General features: G+C 38.9%; 1 long non-coding RNA gene across 1 annotated transcript; it reads right to left on the bottom strand.

Annotated features, from left to right (window-relative positions):
- Position 1: 1 nt before the first annotated feature.
- Positions 2–12111, bottom strand: LOC140169604 (uncharacterized). Its single transcript, XR_011861370.1, has 3 exons — positions 11964–12111; positions 11668–11804; positions 2–146 (listed from the first exon to the last, which is right to left on the bottom strand). It is a non-coding gene; the product is annotated as an uncharacterized lncRNA (long non-coding RNA).
- Between the last annotated feature and the right edge of the window lie 7729 nt (positions 12112–19840).

Here is a 19840-nt window from a genome sequence, read left to right as displayed (position 1 = left end):
TGATTAGTAATATATTCCATTGTATTGGTATCGTTGCCAATTTTAATCAACACACTAGTGACACAGTTTATTTTTGAACCCTTTGTTCCCTGCGGTTTACATTGCAAAATTACGCCAGATATTAACATTGGGTAAGCAAATGTCACCTGAAAAATTAAGCAAGATAAAATTCCGTATTTCATTTATTCGGTTATTATTCATCCATTAATTCAACATGTTCAATCATTCATTATTCAATTAACCCAAGTTATCCAAGTTGACTGTAAAATGGTTAAGTGTGAGCCGTTATTGAAGATATTGTTACTAAATTCAATTCAATTCAACTTTATGATGATAAAAGCACAGACAAAATACTTATTAACCGTAATGGAAAATATAGGGTGCACAACTTATAAGTTCCCCCCTACATATTTTTTACAATAAATCGACAACTATTTGACGAAATGCAAACCTGTAAAATGATTTGGGTAGCCTTATTTGTTTTACACATGTGGACCAAATGTTAGCGTCACACGTCATTGCGTTCAGTCACAATGGTTCATTATGTAAAAAAGGAGACCGTTTTAAACAGTGTTAAAAGTTGCATCTGAGTCCATAGGACTCAATTCTCAAACAATACAGTAGGCCAGGGATATTCATGTGTTTGTAAAAGAAAACTTAATCTTTGGTATTCTTCTTCTTCTTCTTGAAAAGCAAAGTAGGTGTTTTATTCTTTTTTTTTTTATGATAAATGTTTGAGATGGAAGGGATATGTACTGCAGTGAGAATAGACCACATCGCCAGTAGTTCATCACATGTGAAAAGTCACATTTTAATAATGCCGCGTTTACCAGAATTTCTTCGCGGTAGAGCAATAGGTTTGCTGGATGAAAATGTACCGGTGAAAGAAATTGCTCGTCGTATGGGAGTTGCGCCTAATGCAATTCAAAATTTGAGAACAAAATTTCAGTTGACAGGAGAGGTGAAAAATCAGCCAAGAGCACCTCGTCGACGTGTCACGACTGATCGTTAGGACATGTGTATAGTGAATCTGGCTGAAATCCGTCGAAAAATGTCTGGTAAGTTATTGCGTTTCAATCAATTACCGTACGTCGTTTCCCAAACAAATTTGACTTACACATTACGATTTTCATAAGTTGTATCTGAAATTGTCTTTCACCACGTTATCTCTTTACAAACACATGGACAGGCCTAACATATTGTATTGTTTGACAATTGACTCCTATGGACTCAGGTGCAACTTTTAAAACACTCTCTTTTTTTACACATTGAACCATTGTGGCCAAACGCAATGATGTGTGACACTACAAATTGGCCCGGATTTGTAAAACAAATAAGGTTACTCATAACTTTTTACAATTTTACATTTCGTTAAATAATTTTCGATTTATTTCAAAAAGCATTAGGGGGAACTTATAAGTTGTGCACTGTATACTACGATGATAACCACTGCGCATGCATGAATCGTGATGTGATGATGCAATCACCCTAAGTGTTATATGATCGGGGAATTGCTGGTCAGGCCAGCGAAATCCCTGTGACTACCGGTCGGTGGTCGTGTGACTTCTTTATTCATCTTCTCACCTTTTTTGTTTCTTCTTTAACTTCCGATAGCAAAAAAACAGTGTTCGGTGTTAGGGTTAGTTAACATGTATTTTCCTAGATTGCGGCCTATATTAACCCAAACCCCTGAAATTACCACAAAATACCACGATGATAGCCACTGCGCATGCATGAATGATGCGATGACGCAATCACCCTATGTGCTATATGATCAGGGAATCACTGAGCGGGCCAGCAAATCCACTGTAGCTTCCAGTCGGTGATCGTGTGCTTGGCATGAGAGGGGTCTAAGGTTCGAATCCCGGGGGTAAGAAGTGACTTCTTTGTTCATCTCCTCTCCTTTTTTGTTTCTTCTTTAAAAGCAGTGTTCTGTATTAGGGTTAAATGCATTACTACAAAGACAGATTAAACCAAACGATTATGGGAATGATCGAAAGGCCAATAAGGCTAACTAGCGAGCGAAGAATTGAGGCCTCTGATGACTGTCTTGAATGATTTGGGTGTCGTAGCTTTAATTTATACTACAGTCTGGACAAAAGTTAGGAATATTTTATATTTTTTTGCATAGCCCTGTTTTTAAGTGCAGATTTCTTACCATCAATGACCCGTCAGCCATGCAAAATGGATCACGGATGTCTGGAAAGGTCTTAGGTACCATTCCATAACACACAATACGCAATGTAGGACAATGGCTTCTCATGCCTGACCAATGAATCATTGGGCATTCTTTTCGCAGTTATTTTAGCAATATGATCCATAAGGTTACATTGACTTTTGCATTACCGTGTGAAGAAACCAGCTTTACTTTGTAACATCAGTCTGTTGTATACGATATTTCTGATCATGGGGTGCGATTGAGCATAGATTTGTACGCCAGCGTCATTGACTTACGTAATCGCGGCTACAAACAGAAATATATTGTGCCGCTTTAGGAATTCCATAAGGTGCAGTTCCTAAAAATTTGAAGAGACGTCGAGAGACCGGAACTACTACACCTACAACAAGGTCAGGTCCATAAACGCGCCTGTTACCAGGAAACTTGTGAACAATAGACTGGTTAGTGCAGGTTTTCGCGCATGCCGACTAATAAGAAAGTCGATACTTCTGCAAAGACATCGGTAATCGCGCCTGCTTTGGTCACAGAGACATAGGCATTTGACAGTAGGCCAATGACGTAATTTGATCTTCAGTGATGAGGCCCGATTTCGCATCTACAGACATGGTGGCCGATTCAAGGTGCGAAGACTGGTTGGTCAAGCCCTGCTCGAGGATTGTATCCTGCCTAGGTGCACCCGATACACACATGATTATGTACACGTAATACACGTAATATTGGCACGGTATATGCGTGCTGGGATGGATATTCTGTATTACAGCATACATATGGTCACGGTGTATCCCGTTGTCAAAATACCACGTACTTTAGTACAGTAATAGCGCCCTCTGTTGGTCATAATTCACTTTAGAAATATTTATGCTTCCGTTTGAAAGAAGATACTTCGGGAACAATTTCGTGATCCAAGATGACAACACCACGGGGCACAGAGCCTTGTGGCATTCCTTGAAAATGAGAATGTAGATAACCTGGACTAGTCGGCTTTGAGCCCGAATATGAACCCTATAAAGAACTTATGGGCAGATATATCCCGCAGGTTAGGTAACATGGACAACCAAACAATCACCCTGCAGGAACTTAAACACGCCCTCTCTGCTTGCTGGCGAGATATTCCACAAGGATCCTTGGCAAATCTGGTTGAGGGAATTTTCACGTCGTGTACATGACCTTGAGCTGGCAAGGGATGGACACTCCAAATATTGATGAGTTGTGTTTTCTCAAATAAGATACCTATCTGAACATGTTACAGTGAGAGTTTAAGTTTCTGTTTAAACAATAAGTTTGCTAATGTCTTTAATCTCATTTTATGATACAAAGACACCGCCAAAAAGTGTTCCAATTGTGTGATCCTTCCATTTTAAATTTTAATTCGCTTCCTCAGGTAGTTCTTTTTGTTTAATTGACAAACTGTGTGATGTAAACATCAAAGGATATTTGTATCTTTCAATTAAATTCAACTGAACACTACTCCAGAACAATAAACCTGTTCCTAATATGATTGAAAACTGCATTTGATACAAAAATAAAAAAAAATTCCAAACTTTTGTCCATGACTGTATATTGGAAAGCATGTTGGTGGTTTCTGAGTAAACAAACCGCGTGAGTGCTAATGCTCTGATGGTTTAATATTGATATCAACATCTGACTTAATGGTAACTTAAATGTCCTCGGATTTACCTTCAGATGTGACAGTGATGTTTAGCTGCATTGGAAGAGATTTGCGAACGACATTTATGAAAATATTGTAAGGGATATGGAATTGATCTATTAAATGGATAACAGTCATAACTAGATGCCACAGTAATGTGTTTTACCAAACACGAATATCTATGCCCGTGACCACACCTAACCCCCTTCCCCTATTCACTAAACGAAAACTTGGTGAGCACCATGTGAAAGGACTTGTTTTAAGCTTTCATTTGATATACAGTGCTCATAACACTGGACTGGCCCACACTCTCTCTAATACCCTACCAAGCCTTCATTCTCTTTTATACCCCCATCAGACCATCACTCTCTCTCTAAAACACCACCATACTGGACCACACTCTCTCTTATACCCCATCAGACCCTCACTCTCTCTTATACTCACCAAACCATCACTCTCTCTGAAACACCACAAGACTGGACCACACTCGCTCTAATACCCCACCAGACCCTCACTCTCTCTTATACCCCATCAGACCCTCACTCTCTCTAAAACACCACCAGACTGGACCACACTCTCTCTAATACCCCACTCCTTAACCAACCACACCCCTTGTCCCATCATGATAACCTTTTGAAGTGGTCCAAGGAACCAAAATCAAAATACCTACACATTCTCTTCAAGTGATCAGTTTCCTTGACGTACGATTCAGATCTTTATCATTGCAAACACAGGTAGCTAAGAAAATGAGAATGTAGATAACCTGGACTAGTCGGCTTTGAGCCCGAATATGAACCCTATAAAGAACTTATGGGCAGATATATCCCGCAGGTTAGGTAACATGGACAACCAAACAATCACCCTGCAGGAACTTAAACACGCCCTCCTGCTTGCTGGCGAGATATTCCACAAGGATCCTTGGCAAATCTGGTTGAGGGAATGTCACGTCGCGTACATGACCTTGAGCTGGCAAGGGATGGACACTCCAAATATTGAGTTGTGTTTTCTCAAACAAGAGACCTATCTGAACATGTCACAGTGAGAGTTTAAGTTTCTGTTTAAACAATAAGTTTGCTAATGTCTTTAATCTCATTTTATGATACAAAGACACCGCCAAAAAGTGTTCCAATTGTGTGATCCTTCCATTTTAATTTTTAATTCGCTTCCTCGGGTAGTTCTTTGTTTAATTGACAAACTGTGTGATGTAAACATCAAAGGATATTTGTATCTTTCAATTAAATTCAACTGAACACTACTCCAGAACAATAAACCTGTTCCTAATATGATTGAAAACTGCATTTGATACAAAAATAAAAAAAAATTCCAAACTTTTGTCCATGACTGTATATTGGAAAGCATGTTGGTGGTTTCTGAGTAAACAAACCGCGTGAGTGCTAATGCTCTGATGGTTTAATATTGATATCAACATCTGACTTAATGGTAACTTAAATGTCCTCGGATTTACCTTCAGATGTGACAGTGATGTTTAGCTGCATTGGAAGAGATTTGCGAACGACATTTATGAAAATATTGTAAGGGATATGGAATTGATCTATTAAATGGATAACAGTCATAACTAGATGCCACAGTAATGTGTTTTACCAAACACGAATATCTATGCCCGTGACCACACCTAACCCCCTTCCCCTATTCACTAAACGAAAACTTGGTGAGCACCATGTGAAAGGACTTGTTTTAAGCTTTCATTTGATATACAGTGCTCATAACACTGGACTGGCCCACACTCTCTCTAATACCCTACCAATCCTTCATTCTCTTTTATACCCCCATCAGACCATCACTCTCTCTCTAAAACACCACCATACTGGACCACACTCTCTCTTATACCCCCATCAGACCCTCACTCTCTCTTATACTCACCAAACCATCACTCTCTCTGAAACACCACAAGACTGGACCACACTCGCTCTAATACCCCACCAGACCCTCACTCTCTCTTATACCCCATCAGACCCTCACTCTCTCTAAAACACCACCAGACTGGACCACACTCTCTCTAATACCCCACTCCTTAACCAACCACACCCCTTGTCCCATCATGATAACCTTTTGAAGTGGTCCAAGGAACCAAAATCAAAATACCTACACATTCTCTTCAAGTGATCAGTTTCCTTGACGTACGATTCAGATCTTTATCATTGCAAACACAGGTAGCTAAGAAAATGAGAATGTAGATAACCTGGACTAGTCGGCTTTGAGCCCGAATATGAACCCTATAAAGAACTTATGGGCAGATATATCCCGCAGGTTAGGTAACATGGACAACCAAACAATCACCCTGCAGGAACTTAAACACGCCCTCCCTGCTTGCTGGCGAGATATTCCACAAGGATCCTTGGCAAATCTGGTTGAGGGAATGTCACGTCGCGTACATGACCTTGAGCTGGCAAGGGATGGACACTCCACATATTGAGTTGTGTTTTCTCAAACAAGAGACCTATCTGAACATGTCACAGTGAGAGTTTAAGTTTCTGTTTAAACAATAAGTTTGCTAATGTCTTTAATCTCATTTTATGATACAAAGACACCGCCAAAAAGTGTTCCAATTGTGTGATCCTTCCATTTTAAATTTTAATTCGCTTCCTCAGGTAGTTCTTTGTTTAATTGACAAACTGTGTGATGTAAACATCAAAGGATATTTGTATCTTTCAATTAAATTCAACTGAACACTACTCCAGAACAATAAACCTGTTCCTAATATGATTGAAAACTGCATTTGATACAAAAATATAAAAAAATTCCAAACTTTTGTCCATGACTGTATATTGGAAAGCATGTTGGTGGTTTCTGAGTAAACAAACCGCGTGAGTGCTAATGCTCTGATGGTTTAATATTGATATCAACATCTGACTTAATGGTAACTTAAATGTCCTCGGATTTACCTTCAGATGTGACAGTGATGTTTAGCTGCATTGGAAGAGATTTGCGAACGACATTTATGAAAATATTGTAAGGGATATGGAATTGATCTATTAAATGGATAACAGTCATAACTAGATGCCACAGTAATGTGTTTTACCAAACACGAATATCTATGCCCGTGACCACACCTAACCCCCTTCCCCTATTCACTAAACGAAAACTTGGTGAGCACCATGTGAAAGGACTTGTTTTAAGCTTTCATTTGATATACAGTGCTCATAACACTGGACTGGCCCACACTCTCTCTAATACCCTACCAAGCCTTCATTCTCTTTTATACCCCCATCAGACCATCACTCTCTCTCTAAAACACCACCATACTGGACCACACTCTCTCTTATACCCCATCAGACCCTCACTCTCTCTTATACTCACCAAACCATCACTCTCTCTGAAACACCACAAGACTGGACCACACTCGCTCTAATACCCCACCAGACCCTCACTCTCTCTTATACCCCATCAGACCCTCACTCTCTCTAAAACACCACCAGACTGGACCACACTCTCTCTAATACCCCACTCCTTAACCAACCACACCCCTTGTCCCATCATGATAACCTTTTGAAGTGGTCCAAGGAACCAAAATCAAAATACCTACACATTCTCTTCAAGTGATCAGTTTCCTTGACGTACGATTCAGATCTGTATCATTGCAAACACAGGTAGCTAAGAAAATGAGAATGTAGATAACCTGGACTAGTCGGCTTTGAGCCCGAATATGAACCCTATAAAGAACTTATGGGCAGATATATCCCGCAGGTTAGGTAACATGGACAACCAAACAATCACCCTGCAGGAACTTAAACACGCCCTCCCTGCTTGCTGGCGAGATATTCCACAAGGATCCTTGGCAAATCTGGTTGAGGGAATGTCACGTCGCGTACATGACCTTGAGCTGGCAAGGGATGGACACTCCGAATATTGAGTTGTGTTTTCTCAAACAAGAGACCTATCTGAACATGTCACAGTGAGAGTTTAAGTTTCTGTTTAAACAATAAGTTTGCTAATGTCTTTAATCTCATTTTATGATACAAAGACACCGCCAAAAAGTGTTCCAATTGTGTGATCCTTCCATTTTAAATTTTAATTCGCTTCCTCAGGTAGTTCTTTGTTTAATTGACAAACTGTGTGATGTAAACATCAAAGGATATTTGTATCTTTCAATTAAATTCAACTGAACACTGCTCCAGAACAATAAACCGGTTCCTAATATGATTGAAAACTGCATTTGATACAAAAATAAAAAAAATATTCCAAACTTTTGTCCATGACTGTATATTGGAAAGCATGTTGGTGGTTTCTGAGTAAACAAACCGCGTGAGTGCTAATGCTCTGATGGTTTAATATTGATATCAACATCTGACTTAATGGTAACTTAAATGTCCTCGGATTTACCTTCAGATGTGACAGTGATGCTGAGCTGCGTTGGAAGAGATTTGCGAACGACATTTATGAAAATATTGTAAGGGATATGGAATTGATCTATTAAATGGATAACAGTCATAACTAGATGCCACAGTAATGTGTTTTACCAAACACGGATATCTATGCCCGTGACCACACCTAACCCCCTTCCCCTATTCAGTAAACGAAAACTTGGTGAGCACCATGTGAAAGGACTTGTTTTAAGCTTTCATTTGATATACAGTGCTCATAACACTGGACTGGCCCACACTCTCTCTAATACCCTAACAAGCCTTCATTCTCTTTTATACCCCCATCAGACCATCACTCTCTCTCTCTCTAAAACACCACCATACTGGACCACACTCTCTCTTATACCCCATCAGACCCTCACTCTCTCTTATACTCACCAGACCATCACTCTCTCTGAAACACCACAAGACTGGACCACACTCTCTCTAATACCCCATTATTAATGCTCATGCATATATAAATATTAATGAGGGGGCGTGGCTAATTAGCATATCTGAATATTAATGAGGGGCATTTCCGGTTGACCTTTTTCAAAATGGCTGTATTTCCGGTTGACCTTTGACCCGGACAGGACCTCGTGACCTTTGACGAACAAGTGAGTAGTGCAATGAGCGAATGAACAGCAAAATGAGCGAATGAGCAAGGAAATGGGTCAATGAGCAGCGAAATGAGCAAATGAGCAGGGAAATGAGCAAATGAGCAGGGAAATGAGTCAATGAGCACGTAAAATGAGCAAATGAGCAGTGAAATGAGCAAATGAGCAGTGGAATGAGCAAATGAGCAGTGAAATGAGCAAATGAGCAGTGAAAAGAGCAAATGAGCAGCGAAATGAGCAGCGAAATGAGTCAAAGAGCAGTGAAATGAGCAAATGAGCAGCGAAATGAGTCAAAGAGCAGTTTATAAAAAGGTCGGTTTCACCTCGTTCTTGTCATTTGGAGATCAACTCTCGAGGAGTCGACGCATGCATGGCTTCTATTTCAGCGTTCAAACCCCACTCTTGTCACGCGTGCGACAAACATTTCGATCGATCATTCAACTTGAGGAGACACGTGAAAATGATGCACGGCGAAGAGGAGGAACGCTCCGAGACGGACGATTCCGAACCCGAAAATTCGGGGCCGGATGATTCCGAGCGGGGAAGCGCGACATCCGGAGAAGATAGCGACGTGGAGTTGGAGGATAATGTCACGTATCGAGAATGGCTTAAACGGGCCAGAGTTGCTACTCGCGAGATGAGGACCCAAAAATACGAAAAGTACGTCAACAAAGGTATGGCTGAAGACCTGGCCGGGGAAAAGGCTAATATGAAGACTGTATGGGCCGTTAAACGAGATTTTTTTGACAGCTACGGGACATTTTTGGCACATAACGTCCATTTGAAATATGACGAAACTCATCAGGATATCGTGATCGACCTAGAAGAGAAGACAGATAAAGGCATGGACGTAGGCAAAGCGGTGAAAATAACGTTGGCTAAACATCGATCTCAATTCACCGGGCTTTTCCAACAGGACGAAGAGGATGACGAGATGGAAAGCGATGAGTAAAACGCGTTAATCGACCGCTCTTTTCTGGAAGTTGCTAATAAAAGTTTTAAAAGAAGATAGAATCTTACGTTTGTTTATTTCATTTTTCATGCTCATTGACTCCTTTCCATGCTCATTTCACTGCTCATTTGCTCATTTCCATGCTCATTTGCTCATTACCCTGCTCATTCGCTCATTTCGCTGCTCATTTGCTCATTTCACTGCTCATTCACTCATTTCACTGCTCATTCACTCATTTCACCGTCCCTAAATATTAACGTTGGTAAAAAATCAACTTCTCGATTCAACATGGCGGTATTTTATTTACATTCGCTCATTCATATTCATCTGTGGCAATTAGCCGCGTCCTCATGACTTTTTTTTTCTTAATTTTTTTTTTTGCCATTTTTTTTGGGCCATTTTTAAAAAAAAAAAATTTTGAAATTTTTTTTTTTTTTTTTTTTTTTTTTTTTGAAATTTTTTTGAACATTTTTTTGAAAATTTTTTCCGAAATTTTTTTTCAAATTTTTTTTCGAAATATGAATGTATTTTGAAATTTGGTTTGAAATTTTTTTTTTTTCAATTTTTTTTGGGGAATTTTTTTGAACGATTAGCCACGCCCACCTCATTAATATTCATGTATTCTAATTAGCCACACCCCTCATTCATATTCATATATGCTAATTAGACACACACCCTCATTAATATTCATGAGCTCGTGTGACCTTGAAACACGTCCCTACAGTCCCGTATACTACTCCCATCAGACCCTCACTCTCTCTAAAACACCACCAGACTGGACCACACTCTCTCTAATACCCCACTCCTTAACCAACCACACCCCTTGCCCCATCATGATAACCTTTTGAAGTGGTCCAAGGAACTAAAATCAAAATACCTACACATTCTCTTCAAGTGATCAGTTTCCTTGACGTACGATTCAGATCTTTATCATTGCAAACACAGGTAGCTAACAAAATACTACCTATTGCGCTACACTGTGTTAATAGGTCGTACCTATTTTGCTTTTTAAAGCCTTTGAACTTTGACCTCTGGGGTTGCGGCTACCACAGAATACATCTAGGTTCATGGGCCATCATTGTACCAAGTATGAACACTGAGGGCGCTGTAGTGCTTGAGCTAGGGCTGTTTGAAATTTTACACATATTGCTCCTTGTAGCCCATGACCATTGCCCTCTGGGGTCGATGTTACCTCAAAAAATATCCAAGGGTCATGGGCCATCATTGTATCAAGTATGAACCATGAGGGCGCTATAGTTCTTCAGCTAAAGCTGTTTTAAAAGTTTACACATATTGCTTCCTGTAGCCTATGACCTTTGACCTCTGGGGTTGTGGCTACCATAGGTTACTTCTAGGGGTCATGGGCCATCATTGTACTAAGTATAAACCCTGAGGGTGCTGTAGTTTTTGAGCTTGAGCTGTTTGAAATGTTTCACATATTGGCCCCTGTAGCCCGTGACCTTTGACCTCTGGGGTCGAGACTACCCTACGAAATTTTCTGGGGCCATGGGCCATCACTATACCAAGTATGGGCCCCGAGGCTACTTTAGAGGAGTGCAAAGGCGTGGTCTTAAGAAGATGAAGGAGAAGGCGAAGAAGTCGAAGACTAAACACAACAAATACAATATCTATGCCCTGTTGCACGGGCATAGATAATTTATTGAAACTTCATTCTGTCAAATGGCAGAAACCTATGGAATCAAATACCGACCTTCGTAAAGCTCTCTTTTAGTAATCTTTAGTTTATTTAGCTTTCTTTTTGGCATTTTGTTTAGTGTTAGATGATCGGAATAAAACTGCCAAGATGATATTAGGTTATATTAATGAAGATAGCAAATCAGTATTTCAATCCCTTTAATTTGTATAGAAAAGTCAAATTTGACCTGGTGCACGTGTTTCAATTCACTAACCTTCATGACATTATTGATCAGAGGGACTTGGGGTGCCCAATTGTTTGTTGGGTGATTTAGTCTACCGTTGGGAGGGTCTATAACATAGCGGTCTGATATTCCCGTTACACTCTCAATTCCAGCAGATATCATGCAAGCTAATGAGAAATAAAATGAAAACATGTAAGTGTTATTTTAATAGAGCAAAATTAATGTTATAACTTTCACGGAATAGAAAAAGAAACTGTAAGATATGACGTCCTCTGCTACAATAAGGTAAATAGTAAAATTCTGTTAGATTTAGAAGTGAACCATACCTTTTGTCAGAGCTAGCGAACTGTTACAACCCAATATTTCCAACTGTAACTGGCATACACCATTACACTCATGAGGCTCGACACGAATAAGAAGAGTCTCAATCGGACTGTCAAATATGTTGGTAACAGATCCGCTTCCGTTAGTGTTCCCTGGGAAAAGCTAATATTAAAGTAACAACTATGTTATTTTATGTTTTGAACAAGTCTAGCTTTTCACAAATTACCATTAGCTTTTTCAAAATCGACACTTTTTCATGTTTTCAACATTTTGAAACTGCTTCACATATTACATTCGTAATTTCAAAATCGACACTTTTCCCGATTTTCAACACTTTTACAATATTCACAAATTAGAATTAGTTTTTTCAAAATCGACACTTTTCCATGTTTTCAAAACTTTTTTACTGCTTCACATAATTACATTCGTAAATTTCAAAATCGACACTTTTCGCAATTTTCAACACTTTTACTATTGCATACTACATTCAGAAATTAGAATTAGCTTTTTCAAAATCGACACTTTTCCACGTTTTCAACACTTATGACATGTATTGGAAGACACGTTTTAAAACATGATTAAAACGCGTGCGCGGGTGAATGGTGGGAGCGACACGCAAGCGACACATAAACGACACGCGAGCAAGTGCGTTAAACATGTTTAAGTTGAAAAACACTGCGCGCAAAACGGAAAATATAAAAAATACATTATAAAAACAAAATACGCAAACGCGTATGCGAGTACAAAAAAAAATGGCGTCGCACAAGCGTACGGTACAAGTGTAGGCCTAATGGTAAACACGCGTGGTGCGAGTGAATGGTGAGAGCGAGTCCGTGTAAACACTTAAAGATGTAAACCATGATCTTGAAGGTGATGCGTTCACGAATCGGTAGCCAGTGAAGTTCTTGAAGGTAAGGTGTGGCATGATCTCGCGTCTGTGCACGGTGGATACGCTTGGCCGCCCAGTTCAGTATGCGTTGGAGACGTTGTAAATCTGAGCTGGTGGATCCAAATAAATAACTGAATTTTGAGGACCCAATACACACATATTGTACATGGAAAATACGTAGTGTATTGTCACGGTGAAGACCGTGCTTGGAAGAGTATGCTGTATGCTAGCATACGTATGGTCACGGTGTATAACGTTGTCAAAATACCACGTACTTTAGTACAGTAATAGTACATTAATAGCGCCCTCTGTTGGTTATAATTCACTTAAAAACGTATTTTCAACGTAGTGAAGAAATATTTTAGGTAATATAACACTATAGAATATAGAAACTAGTATTTTTAGAAGTTACATTTCAAGGTCGTTACATTAAGCTTACTCAATGTTTCAACATTAAGGTTACTCAATGTTTTAACATTAAGGTTATTTTTTGTTAAACAAATTAGAGACAGCCCGTCACCCTTAAGGTTACCCACTGTTGTTTGTTGATGCTGGGGCCCAGTATCAACCAAAACATCAAGGCCGCAGGGCCGGCAGGCCTGAGGCAGGAGACTCCATACGACGACTAAACACTCCAAGTGGGACCCCAATATAAGGGCCCCGCAGGGCAAGAAAGCAAGAGTAACCTTAAAGATGACGAACTGATAAGGAATATTCTGTTATATTTACGGACAGCTCGTCACCCATTTCATAGGCCTACTTTTACATTTTTTTTTTACTCTTTACCCCATAATTTCCCTCATTCTTCAGGCCCTGCCCTCTATCGGGGGCTAATTTACAGTTTAAGCTTGTTTGCTATTGTTTATGGAGCAACATTGTTTCTTTATAAGCCTGCGGCGCAACCTTGAACAATATTGTCTTAGCAATATTGTCTTTTGAGATAACGCCCCGTAGCCACCCCCAGCCAGCCCTATACCTCATTTTGATTTTTAACATACCAATATTCTGCTTTTTATATTCTATGGCGTCACATATTATCTCAAATATTTCTTCACTACGTTGAAAATACGTAATTATGACCAACAGAGGGCGTTATTACTGTACTTAAGTACGTGGTATTTTGACAACGGTATACACTGTGACAATACGTATGCTAGCATACAGCATACTCTTCAAGCACGGTCTTCACCTTGACAATACACTACGTATTGTCACAGTGTTTTCCATGTCCATACGTGAGGTTCAGGATCTTAAAAGTGGATATGGAATCAGAATTTCTGACAGACTTTGGGAGAGCATTTCCATGTTTTCGGGAGCAGTATATCCAGAGCCTAATTTCATCTATACACAGCGATATGTGTGAGAGAGCAGATGTGATGGAAGCTTGGTCTCGTGGGTCGAACTCCGTGGCATCAGCGTAGAAATGAAACAATATGTCATACGTTCTCAAGATCTTGCCAATCATTATTTATTTCAAGATCAGTGTGATGATCATCATCGATATAATTAAGCAAGACCACGGTAAAATATGTCGAGTAATACGATAGTAAATGATGATTTGGCAAGAAAATTAAAAATTAAAATAAATAAATAAATTAAATAAATGAATAAATAAATAAACAAAAAAAATAAATAAATAAATAAATAAATATAAATAAAATCCCTTTTGGGATTGAGCACTTTATTCAAAAGATAGTCTAACTATGAGTAAAAAGTTGTTAAATAAATAAAATAAATAAATAAATAAAAATAAATAATAAAATAAAAAATAAATAATAAAATAAAATGAAACCGATTTTCGATCGGAAAAAGGCAATACAATTTCGTTAGACTTACACAAGATTAAACCTGTATATAATAGACGAGTCAATTTATGTTTGAGCTGATCAAAATTGGAACATGTTTTATGTTGTTAATATCTCTAAAAGACAAATGCTAATTTGGATAAAACATAAGTCGCCGCTTATGCAGGGCTTAAATTGGTCAATTGCTAATTATTAGGATTCATAACAGTATAGTTTTACCTATCTCCGATGTAGAGTTCTTTAGTTATAGTCATAAAGGTCAAATGCTAAATTTTGGTCTCCAAATTTCCATGGGGGTAAAAAATCAAAAATGCTCCGATTTTGATTAAAGTGGTATCCAATTGTTCCGACTGGAACAACATTTTAAACAAAGAATAGTTCGCCATATCTCAGATGTTTTGTTACATCACAAAACAGGTTAAGGGTAACATGATTCAATGGGCTTTGAATTTCTTGCTCTGTTATCCAGGTAGCGAAAACCCTGAGATATGGCACACTATTCTTTGGTTAAAATGTGTTTCCAAGGGGAATAATTTTGAATAAAAGCGGAGCTTTTTTGTGGTCAATGGCAGGGACCGAAATTTGACATTTGACCTTTATTCCTATGAATCAAGAAATGTACATCGGATGTAGGCCAAACTTTTTCTGAATCCTAATAATGAGAGGAATACAATATGATGGTTTTATCCATAGTCGCTAAATTCTATTTAAGGAAATGAGCAGTTTGTCCCATATTCACCTTTTTGTCATTTTTGGATATGTAGTCACTAGCAAGCAAGAACATTGGTGTTCCAATTTTGTCTAGGTGCACCCATTATTTTACTTAAAGTGGCTCGCCTGTAACGCTATATCGTATAATAATTAAAATGGTGGTTTGTACCTTCTTGGAGTCATTGATATCATGCGTTATATATTGTAGTTCTCCTCCGAAACTTTGAGTCTGTACATAGTAGCTCATCACCCAGTTGACATCATTTCCTTGTGTCACAAGACCAACAACTGTCGTTGTCAACCCGATACACCTGCATCCAGGTGCTTAATGTTGAATCTGTGTCCCAATAATCTCCTTTGTTGAGTCTGCTGTCGAAAGCCCTGTGTGAAACCCACGGAGAGTGTATCTCGCTAGTAATTCGTGAATCAGGAATCTGCTCACTCTCCATTCCAAGTGGAAAAGAACATTCTGATAAATCTGATATGAATAAAATAAGAATGGATTTTTAAAGACCCAATAACGTGGTGAACCAGGAACCTTAATTTTAAGCTATTAGGAAAATTCAAAGAGAAGGACATTTGCATGGCAATTTCAATTTTCACCCATATTTTGTCAATTTTCAAGGAAATGTGCTTAATTTTACTGGTGAAATCTGCTGAAAAACGAGTACAATGAGCCTTTCACAGAAAAATGTTGTTATTGACTTATATTAAAATAATAATCCAAGAAAGGTTGAAACCATGGACATGGTAAAGTGCTCAACCAAAAGGGAGCTTAATACATGATAAAACTTAGATGACCCTGCTACATTAGTTTTACAGTACTGTTTCGTAAGGGCCTTAGCCCTCACTCCTCAGAGTACACTCCATACCAGTATCTTGATCAATTTTAGTTACATGGCAAAGGAGATGTTGAGCCCTATTGACGTTGACATATTTTGTGATGTTACTTATGTAAAGAAACATCCAAAACAATCCAAGTTTTCTCATTTAGATTTATTTTGTCAAAGTAACCATTTGAGACCAGTTTGCTTAACATTGGGGCATTGTAGAAACGTGTGGACCCCATGTGGACAATTTTATCTGTGACCTTTTGTGTATAACTCAAGAACTGTATGTCTGAGACAGGTCAAACTATACTTTTTCTAAATTATTAGAGAGAATACATTGGTATTAATTTTACCAGAGTTGACCAACTTTGAAATTTCACACCTTCATAAGCGGCCAATTTGGATTCGTGAAATAAAGGGCTGGCAAAGAGCTTTTGGCAGGGCAAGAAATATTTGGCAGGTCGAAAGGGAGGGACGAGCAGTTTTGGCAGGTCGAAAGAGGGGAAAGTTTGGTTATCCCTATTGAGCGGCAGATGAGTTCTTCCGCGGTTTGTGTTTTCAATTTCTCTCATTCTTGGGGAACGTGTAAAGTGTACGCTTGTTGGATATCCAAATTTCGCAGTTTGTGGTCACGGTTGTTTGATGGAAGAGAAGATATCGCTAGTATCCAAGATCCTTTGCGGTTGCCGCGGTCGACTTGCTAAAACCATGCTAAAACCACGTGATATCACGTGATACGTTGTTATCGGGTATCGATTGATCAGTTGCCTCTCTCAGTTGTTTACCTTGTGTTTACTATGCAATGACCGTGGACCGAATGAGAGATCGCAATTAGAAAACATCATGCTCAAGAACCATGAAATGTTTTCATTATTCAGTAGAAAACGACATACCAATAAATATTCCAGGGTATGTCAAGTCCAACTGTTGCACAATAAAGCAAAATGGTCATCTGAAATTTGGATTTCGTCAGCGAACCTGTCGAATTCCACTACCGTAGCGCGTAGCATACATACATTCATATCAAAGGAAAGTTCCACAGAAGTCTCATTTGCATAATTTCACGATATTCGGGCACAATTTCAAGATATTTATGGACATTTGCATAATTTCACGATATTCGGGCATGTATGCAGTGCATGATTTCACGATATTCGGGCACACAGAACCCTTCTCGGGCACGACGTATCACATGCAATCATCATTCATATCTCACTCAGTCAGAATGCTGACTATAATTAGGGACCTACTTGAAAAATCCCAATTGTAAATCTAAATGGTTATTTATGCACATGTAAACAAATGAACAATCTTTGACTTTTGGATATGGTATCAAAACACATGAATCCACGCCACGGCCAATTGTCTTTATATCCCTGGTCCCATCAACTCTATTTTTTGAGGTGTGGTATTTTTTGAGGTGTGGTATTAATGCGGCTGTCAATTGCAATCCTGCTCCCTAGAAATAATAGGTGTCCACCGCTCAGTCCGACACGCCGCTAGTCCGACAACACAAATTCCCTATACTTAGAGGTGCGTCAGTCCGAAATTGAAAAGCACGGCGCTAGTCCGAAAAAAAGCATGCATTAGTCCGAAAATAAAAACCACTGCAACAGCCCGACACGCTGCTAGTCCAAATCTGAAAGCAGTTTTCTGTCTGACACACCGTTAGTCCAAATCCGAAATACACTGCGCTAGTCCAAATTTGGAAAACACTTCTTCAGTCCGACACTGCGGTAGTCCGAAACTGAAAACCATGGTGCTAGTCCGAAACTGAAAACTACAGCGCTAGTCCGAATCTGAAAACACTGCACTAGTCCGAATCTGAAAAACACTGCACTAGTCCGAATATCAGACTATCGCAGTGTTTCCCCATTCAAATTCGGACTAGCGCAGTGTTTTCAAATTGGGACTAGCGCAATGGTTTTCAGTTTCGGACTAGCGCAGTGTTTTTAGATTCAGACTAGCGCAGTGTCGGACTGAAGGAGTGTTTTCCAGATTCGGACTAGCGCAGTGGTTTTCATTTTCGGACTAGCGGCGTGTCGGACTGGCAGAGTGTATTTTAGATTTGGACTAGCGGCGTGTCGGACTGGTGCAGTGCATTTCAGATTCGGATTAGGGGCGTGTCGGACTAGCGGAGTGTCGGACTAGCAGCGTGTCGGACTAACGCCCTGTACTCGTTTAATAGTACCTGGGCCAAGTGATGTAACACAGTCACAGGGCTGTCAACTTGTTAGAATTACGGGGACACGGTCACCCAGTCAGTCCGAAACACCGTCAATCCGAACCCCTGTCAACCCAAAACCTCAAAAAGACGTCTTATTTTTTAAAATGCGACTTAATTTAAAAAGACGTCTTATTTCTAAAAAGGCGACTTAATTTAAAAAGACGTCTTATTTTTTTAAAAGGCGTATTTTTTACAAAAATCTCCCGTTCTAAAAATAAGTCGGCTTTTAAAATAAAGTCACCTTTTTTTCTGAAATGGCGACTTTAAAAAAAAGAAAGCCCCTCTGAAAAAGTTTAAGCAACGCTACAAAATAATGTACTGCAACACACTGAAAGATACGAGTGCTTCCACACTTTATATTTAATTTCTTTCTATTTTATTTTTAATGTACATGATTTTTTTATTCTATTTTGTATTACAATGAATAATTTTGTGTTAAAATGGAAAAATGAACAATTCAGTACCATATTCAACATGTTTAGAAAACAATAATTTTCTTCCTGAAAATTGCAAAATATGCTCAATATTTTGGGCATGCATCATTTAACTTCAGGGGGGGGGCTGAAGATTTTTGACAAAAAAATCCTCCCACTACATGAGCAAAAACCAAAAGCTACATTGTACATGTACATGTAGTGCAAAAAAAATAGCTGGAAAAAAAATGCATGCCGTGAAAAATAACTTCGTATTTGTATATAGTACTACACACAGTAAATACACATGTGAAACATTATTTTTGCATTTTTGTTAAACCTTTTTTTTTCATTTTCAGCCAATTTGACCTCATATGAACTTGGACCTCCTATACGACCTTGAACACCATGAGGGTTCCCATAGTGCAGCTATGACTCAAGTTTGATATAAAATTGGATTGACTGAGTTTTAAATATTGGACAAGATGTAGTCGATTCCAATATTTTAAAATTCATAGTGAGACCAATAAATACTGGGCGTAAAGCATCCAATTTTATCATTATTATGTGTTGGATCCAATATTTCCACACACTTGGATTAAACAAAACATATAAATAATGGTTGCAATAGGATTTGAACTGTTCATATGTGTACATCCATTTCAAAACGATGCACTTGTCGGCTGCTACATGTGTCTCATTTCAAATAATAGCTAGGAATAAATACCAGACTCATCTCAAGTGGAGGTCAATTCAAATCATCCCCAAGTCACATGGTTAAAAAGGAAGCCCCGCCAGATCATTTCTTCTGGGGTGAACCAAACCTGCCTGGTTATCAAATTAATCACAAGGTTATCTCTGAATTTGATAGATCCTAATTGATGTTTTAATGTTATTAATTTTAATGTTATTACATCAATTAGCATCAGAAGAACTGCTCTGGCAGGGCTTCCTCTTTAAGGAATGTTCTCTGTATTCTAAACCATGTGACTTGGGATGATTTG

Source organism: Amphiura filiformis, chromosome 14, assembly GCF_039555335.1.
Source record: "Amphiura filiformis chromosome 14, Afil_fr2py, whole genome shotgun sequence".
Lineage (NCBI taxonomy): Eukaryota > Metazoa > Echinodermata > Ophiuroidea > Amphilepidida > Amphiuridae > Amphiura > Amphiura filiformis.
The sequence above is the reverse complement of the archived record's forward strand: the minus strand, read 5'-3'. Positions and strand labels throughout refer to the sequence as shown.